Source organism: Nelumbo lutea, chromosome 7 (assembly GCF_056320005.1).
Source record: "Nelumbo lutea isolate HS-2025 chromosome 7, American lotus-T2T, whole genome shotgun sequence".
NCBI lineage: Eukaryota > Viridiplantae > Streptophyta > Magnoliopsida > Proteales > Nelumbonaceae > Nelumbo > Nelumbo lutea.
Window position 1 is genome coordinate 53,558,823 of NC_142690.1, and position 7,437 is coordinate 53,566,259.

Here is a 7,437-nt window from a genome sequence, read left to right on the forward strand (position 1 = left end):
CTCCTCACCTTGGCTTTCGCCAACTGTCCTATTTGGCTCTCTAGTTTGTTGATGGACTATTGCTGATTTAGGATTAGCTGCTGAAGCTGCATGATTTGATCATCTACTATATGGGCTTGAGGAGGTTGTGGGTAAGCTTAATAAATGTGAGTAGGTTGATTCCTAGGGCACATCTGCTATAATTGGTTCTATACTTGTGGCCTTTGAAATTGATGGACCATGGAATTAGATGGATGATGATATTGTTGGGACTGTGTATAGGTTTGACATGGTTTAGTCGGTTGAGTCCCAAGGTAAACATTGCACTTCCAGTGGGTCTAGGCTTTAGACCATTGAGAGTGCATATCTGGCAGGGGGGTTTCTTGGGCTTGGGCCCTGTAAGTGAAGTTGGGCTGATTTTCCCACCCAGGGTTATATGGGCTAAAGAATGGCTTAGTATTGGGGTGGAAAAATCTGTTGGCCTCGTGTACTAGGTTTGGATTGACTGGTTGACATGGGCCCACCGCAAGGCACTAGCTAATATGATAGGTCGGGCTTGGACAGATGTAACATGATGGATAGGATGACAAGATTGGGTATGGGCCACTTTGTTGATGATGTGTAAGGACTTCATCAAGTCTTTGGGCCATAACATTAATCTTGTCCAGTTGTCGGAACACATGGAAACAATCAATTTGTGGCTCAGGTTGGAAGTAGTTTCTCATAACACAAACTCCAGCCATTGAATTCATTTTCTCTTATTTTGTTTCAACCCCCTTTCTCTTCTTCATTTTTTTAGAAATTTGAAATTTAAATTTTGAATTTTGATTTCAAAATTTAAATTCTGTAAATTAAACTCAAAAATTTGAAAAACTTTTTTTATTTTTTAATTTTTTATTTGAAATTTGAAATTTAAATTCAAATTTAGATTTTGAAACTTGAATTCTTGAAATTTAAATTCAAAATCGATTTTTTTTAATTTAAATTTAAATTCGATTTTTTTTAAATTTAAATTCAAATTTAGATTTTGAAATTTAAATTCATATTGAATTTTTAAAATTTTATTGTATATTTGTTTTTTTATGTTTTTTTTTTAATTTGAAATTTAAATTTTTGAAATTTAAATTCAAATTCAGATTTTGAAATTTAAATTCCTGAAATTTAAATTCAAATTTGAATTTTTAAATTTTAGAAAAATGCAAGCAAATCAACCACACAACCTAGGGGCTGACCTAGGGTTTCCTAAACTAAAGGTTAAACCAATGTGAATCCTCTTAGGTTCACTTGGAATTATACCACTTCCTTTAGTTAGCCAGGTAAGAGGTGGGGATGTGGGAGGCTCCCCTTGTTCTCGCAAGGACCTAATTAAGTAATCACAAACCCGCTTAGGTGTAGCCGCTTAACCTCTTTCCTTAGACACCAACCGCCGGTTATGGAATGTAATTACAAACTTTCCTAAAATCAGCACACCTTTAAACCAAGTGTGAGGCTTCCCTAAAGGATCTTTCTATCCAAATTTTAAATTAGGGTTAGGTTGAACAGCACGTGAAGGGTGGTGATTTTTTTGGGCCAAGGAAGGGTGATGAAATCCCCATCTTATCTTATTTAAGTTGGATGCCCTTAGAATGGATTAATAGAAAGAAAAAAAATAAACAAAGCAAATGCAACTAATTGCAATGCATGCACAATTATTTCTAAAATGCAATTCAGCAATATAACACAAAAGAATGAAATAAACTAAGCATAAGAATCAATTAAAATAAAAAGAAACATAGCACATTCATAACTAACAAAAAAATTTTAGCAATTAAACAATCCTATATGATGCATGCTCTAAAGCATATCAAATCTTAGATGTTGGAATGCAAATGCAAAACTTTTAAAATATTACTTACTTTTTAATATTCTTTATGATTTTTTTCTTTTTTTTTATTTTTTTAATTTGAAATTTGAAATTTAAATTTAAAATTTTGAAATTCAAATTCAAATGCAGATTCAAATTAAAATTTAATTACATTCAAATTCGAAATTTAAACTCAAATTCAAAAATTTAAATAATTTTCTATTTAACGATTAATTATTCAATTAAATAACTAAAAATAGAAATTAAATAAAGAAACAAATAATAATTGCAAACAGAAAATAAAATAACATTTAATTGTGCTAAATAGAATTAACTGCCAAAAATAAATTCTAACAAACTAATAGCTAATCTAAAAATTAAACTAAAAATAAAATAATCAAAAAGAAAATTGTGCAAGAAATAGATAAAATAAAAGAAAAAATACAAATCTAAAAAAATTAAACAAAAAATAAAATAAACAAAAAAATAAGCTGAAAATATGAAAATAAAATCTATTATTGCTGAAATAATAAAAAATGATCCTGAATCTGGACCCGGTGGCGGTAGCAGCAAATTGACCAAACAGTTTATAGAAGCCCCTCCTGACAAAAACTGGGTGTTCGTCCTTTCTACAACCCTCAAACCCATCAAGACACCTTAGTCTCGAATCGAACAAATTCAGATCTGCAAAACAAATATATGAACAATAATTAAATCTAAAATATTGAAGAAATAAAAATAATAGAAAATAAAATAAAGAAAAGAAAATAATGGTTGATCAGATCCAATGGTGGTAGTAATAGAATGGTTGAACAACTTGTAGGAACCCCTCCTGACAAGATCTGGGCATCCTCCCCTTCTACAACCCTTGAACTCCTCAAGAAACCTTAGCCTTGTTAATTGGGTGAACTGACCAACCCCTTCTCCAGGGCCCCTGGGGTCCTTTTTATAGAGAATGGTGGATATAACTGGAATTAGAGAGAAAGAGGGGGGTGGAAGTTGGGGTTTAGCAAAAATATGGGTGCCCTAGGGTTTAGAATGAAGGGTTAGGATGGTTCTAAGGTGATCCCAAGGCTGAGAAGAAAAGGAGAAGGCACCCAATATTATCTAAGGCTGAGATTTTTTGTTCTTAAGGTTGAATGGTGAAGATTAGAAGTTAGGTGGCTCCTAGGGTTAGAATGCTAAAAAGAGAGTGCCCTAGAATGGAAGGTGGAGTTTAAAAGGGATGGAAGGTGAGAATTTAGCAGTTAGGGATGGATAGGGTTTGCTAAGAGTGAAAAGAATGGGTTAAAAGGCGCCCTAGGGTTTGCTAAGGCATAGGGAGCATGCTAATACAATAGGAGGGGAGCCAAACTAGGTTTAGCAACTAGGAGGTGCCCTATTGCTTTCAGTTTTTCACAAAAACATCCCCTCTCTCAGTTGGACTTTACACCAACTTCCCAAAATCTGCATTTCAGCCATGCAAACTTTTTAATTTTCCCTAGAAATTGCACAAAAACCCTTGAAGGCCAGAACATTGCATTTAACTGGGAAAAGAGTACATCTTGATTATTCTAAGGCCAAAAACACCCCTAAATTGATGCCCTTAAGGCATCAAAATGTAGAGATATCAGCCTTTGGGATAAGTCCTAATCCATAGCGAAGCTATCCTCATCCGTATGGGGTTGTCCTCTCTTGGTTGCGCTTATACATCTTACATGGTATCGGCATGGCTGAAGAGATAAGATGGCCACGTAGGTGACACGTGGCACCCAGGGCTAGCTCAACCATAATCCAAACACCACTCTCCTAGTTCCGAAGTCGAGGAGTATAGTGCTCAGCCACAGTGTGGCGTGGAAGAGCTTTGATGTCTTCGACTGAGGAACTCTTTGAAGTGTATCTTTCTAAGCTAGATGACCCAAGGTGCAACTAGTTTGAGCGAACTGGCCAGTTTGATACCTATACCATTTCTGAGATGAGCTGGTAGGGGCATTTTTTCATTCCTTGAGGCTACGCAGGTGCAAAGGGTGGTGGCAATGGCATTTTGTCTTCCTGAGCCTATCAGAGGGTGGCATTTGATCTACACCATTGATTAGCCTTAATCTGCATCATTGGGAGCTCTATAAAAGGTGGTTAAGAGCATTTTCACTTTGTCATTTGTGAAGGGAGTCCTTGTAGTGCTCGGTGAGAAGTAGTCTTTGACTTAGTGTTGCTTCAGTTTTGTGATCTAATCTTCCATAGATCTGGTAAAATGTCTTCTTCTTCGTCCATTGACTCCTCCTGCCCATCTTCCTCCTCTTCTTCCTCTTCTTCCTATAGTAGTGGGTCTGAGTCAGGGTCTCTTGTCGAGGCTACCGTGCTCACTATCCGTGAGGCTGAAGTCCATGGGACTGAGGCCAAAGAGTTTAAGAATGAGGCCTTTGATCTTGAGGGGCCCACAAATTAGGAGGCCAAGACCAAGGAGGCCAAGGTCGAATTATTGACCGAGGAGGGGGTCAACCTCCCTCTGCGGGCTAGCAATCGGTTTGGATCCACCCTGTGTTGTCTAACACTTGGGGACTTGGCAGGGATCAAGGCCCTGTATTTTATACTAGAGGAGTATGAAGTTTGTTGTCCAAGCATTGGTGAGAGAGCCACCTTAGCTTGCCCAAGCGATCTTTGTGTATATGAGCATAGAATGATTGTCAGGCTGAGGTTTCCTTTGAGTGAGGGGATTGTCAAGGTGTTCAATTTGTACTGTGTCCTGCCTATCTAGTTGTTGTCGAACTCCTGTAGATATATAGTGAGCCTTTTATGTTACCATTCGGTCCATGACCTTGAGATTACCCTGCTGATGTTTGTTTACTTCCTTCAACTGAAACATCACCAGCAGCGATATTATTATTTCTCAGTCCGACAGCATAATAAGGTGTTGGTCAGGGCCCCATCCTCATTGAAGTGTTGGAAGGGAAGGTTCTTCTTTGTGCATTGTCTCAAAGACTGGCCTTTATCGACTGAGCTTCAATAACCAAGGACTAAGGTGAAGGCACCGAACGTGACTGAGCTCACTAAGGAGGAGAAGACATCAATTAGGATGATTGAGAGGATTGACATGATGGAGCACACGTCCTTCTCGATGTTAAGCCACATCGGGCTGATGAGTGTGACCGATCCATTTCATGTTGAGGTTTCCAGGCTTCTTGAATCCGAGTTCTTTTAATTGGCGACTAAATCGGTGTATGTCTTGTGTAGGTGCTAAGATGGCTAGTAGCGAGGAGGTTGCTCGTCGTATGTGGGTCGTGAGAGAAAGAGCATAGTCTAGAAGGGCCTAGTGGACTTATCCCTGGGTTGATGAGCCACATTAGAGGTTTGTGGAGTGCACACCTTGGCAGGTCGAGGAAGAAGTGGTGGTGGTCGACCCGCAGGAGGGTGCTCAGGCCAACCATTCACCACCACTGGAGAATGTGTCTGGGAGTGGCACTGCCAATGTTTATATGCCGTAGTGTAGTGTTCAGCCCAAGGATGGGCTCGAGATGGATGGTGTCACCAAGAAGCTTATTTGAGGTCTAATGATGCCTACTATCAGACATGAGGTCGCCGGCTCGATGAGCAGTTACTTGGAGAGTGCGGCTCTATGGTAAGCAATGGTGGTAAGTCTTTTTATTTCTTTGGTTGCTTTGCTTTTGTTGATTATTGCTTCTGTTGTACTGATAGTTGGTCTTTTCTTGCATAACACTTGCTTGATGGTCAACCCAATTGACCACCTTCGGAAGCTACGATGCCTTTACGAGAGGTCGAGACCAAGTAGTCGAGGGCTCGGGTAGCCAAGCTCGAGGCTGAGAATTCAGAGCTGAAGTACATTATTGATAAGCAGAGCAACACCATTCGCAAGTTGAAGGGTCGTGTCTCCAAGCTGAAGGAGGCATGAGAAGCCTTGAGGAAGGAAGCAAAGGAGATGGTTGCTCGGGCAGAGGAGGAAGGGGTTGCCAAATACAAGGCCTCAGATGCCTACCAAATCAAGATGGTCAGTTGGGCTTCTCGTTCCTGGGAGGAAGGCTTTAACCATTTCCGGAAGAGGATCGTGCGCCGGCTTCCTAATGCTATTGAGGTTGTGGGGGTTTGGACCCATATGATCCCCCTACACCTGACAAGGAGGGCACTGTCATTGTCAAGGTGCTTGAGGAGGCTGAGGAGCATCCGGCCGAGAGATGAAGTATCTGTCTACTGCTGCTGCCATTGTCTTATTCCACCTTGCTTGAGTTGTCTTCTTTTTTGTGCAATGTATAGGCTCGGTATGCTAAGCCTTTTGACTTGTAAATATTTTGAATTAATGAAAAGAAATCTTTTTGTTCCAAGTTGTGTGCCCTTGCTTGCTCCTTCTCTCCTATTATTTTGTTGAACTTGAATGAGCGGGTTAGTTGTAAGCCTCGATCTTATTCTAGCTGAGGTCTAGGGTAGTCGAGATCTTAATGTCCTAGACTTCAGCTTTGTACTGGTTGAGAAGTGCTTCTGAGCTCTCATCACTTAGGGGATGCTCAGTAGTAGTTGGTTTTGAGGAGCTTCACACTCTTTTTGGGCAAGCGGTGTTCCTTGGTTAGCTCTACTCTGACAAACTATTAGTTAGGTGTGCAAAGTTCAATGGCTGTCCTCTAACCTTTGGAGGCAGAGGCATCGTTCTTGATTCGGGCTTTAGTCGTTGTGGGTCGACTGAGTTAGCTGGTAAGCTTGGTCGGCTATGTGCGGAAAAAGTGTGATTTTGTGTGCAGTGATGAGTGAGAGCAGTGTGCAGGCACCTCAGCTATCAGTGTGATCTAATGATAGTACATCCTCAAGTTCCCGGTATTCCAACTCCTTGGTATAGGCTTTCTATTAAGGTCTTCTAGCCTATAGGTACTAGGTTTGAGGACTTTGGTCACTTTGTACGGTCCTTCCCAGTTTGGTCCAAGCTTCCTTCTACTAGCGTGGGTACTATGACTTTGCAAAGGATGAGGTTGCCTGTCTTAAACTCTCTTCTTCAGACTTTGGAGTTGTAGTGCTTAGCCATCCAGTGCTACAACGCTACCATCCTGATGTATGCTTAGTGGCGTCCTTCTTCCACTAGGTCGAGCTCTACGTGAAGGTCCTCATTGTTCTGCTCATCATCGTAGAGATTGGTCTAGAGAGTTGGGAAGCTTTTCTCTGCAGGGATCATGGCATTGGCCCCATATGCTAGGCTGAACGGTGTCTCTTTGGTAGCTATCCGTAGTGTTGTCTTATACTACCAGAGAATGCTTAGTAGTTCCTTAACCCAACTTCCCTTGGCCTTGTCAAGTCTTGTCTTCAAGTCATGCAATAGGGTTCAGTTGGTCACTTTGGTCTGTCCATTACTTTGTAAAGGAATGGGAAATCCATCGTATAGATGGCCAAACCATGCTTGGTGGCTGGGCAAAATTTCAAATTTTTTTTTCTCCCTTCTGAGAATTGTATTCCTAGTCTTAGAAAAACTACATTTTTCAAGGATCATTCTTGCACCAAACAATACCAAATCTAAAACCAAAAGAAAGGGAGAAGAATAACATGTGTAGTTCTCAAAGTAGGTGTTCACACCCAAAGAGGGTACCAAAACCCACTTCCACTAAAGATGGCATAGCATAGAATGAAGCATGTTTAGCAATGTA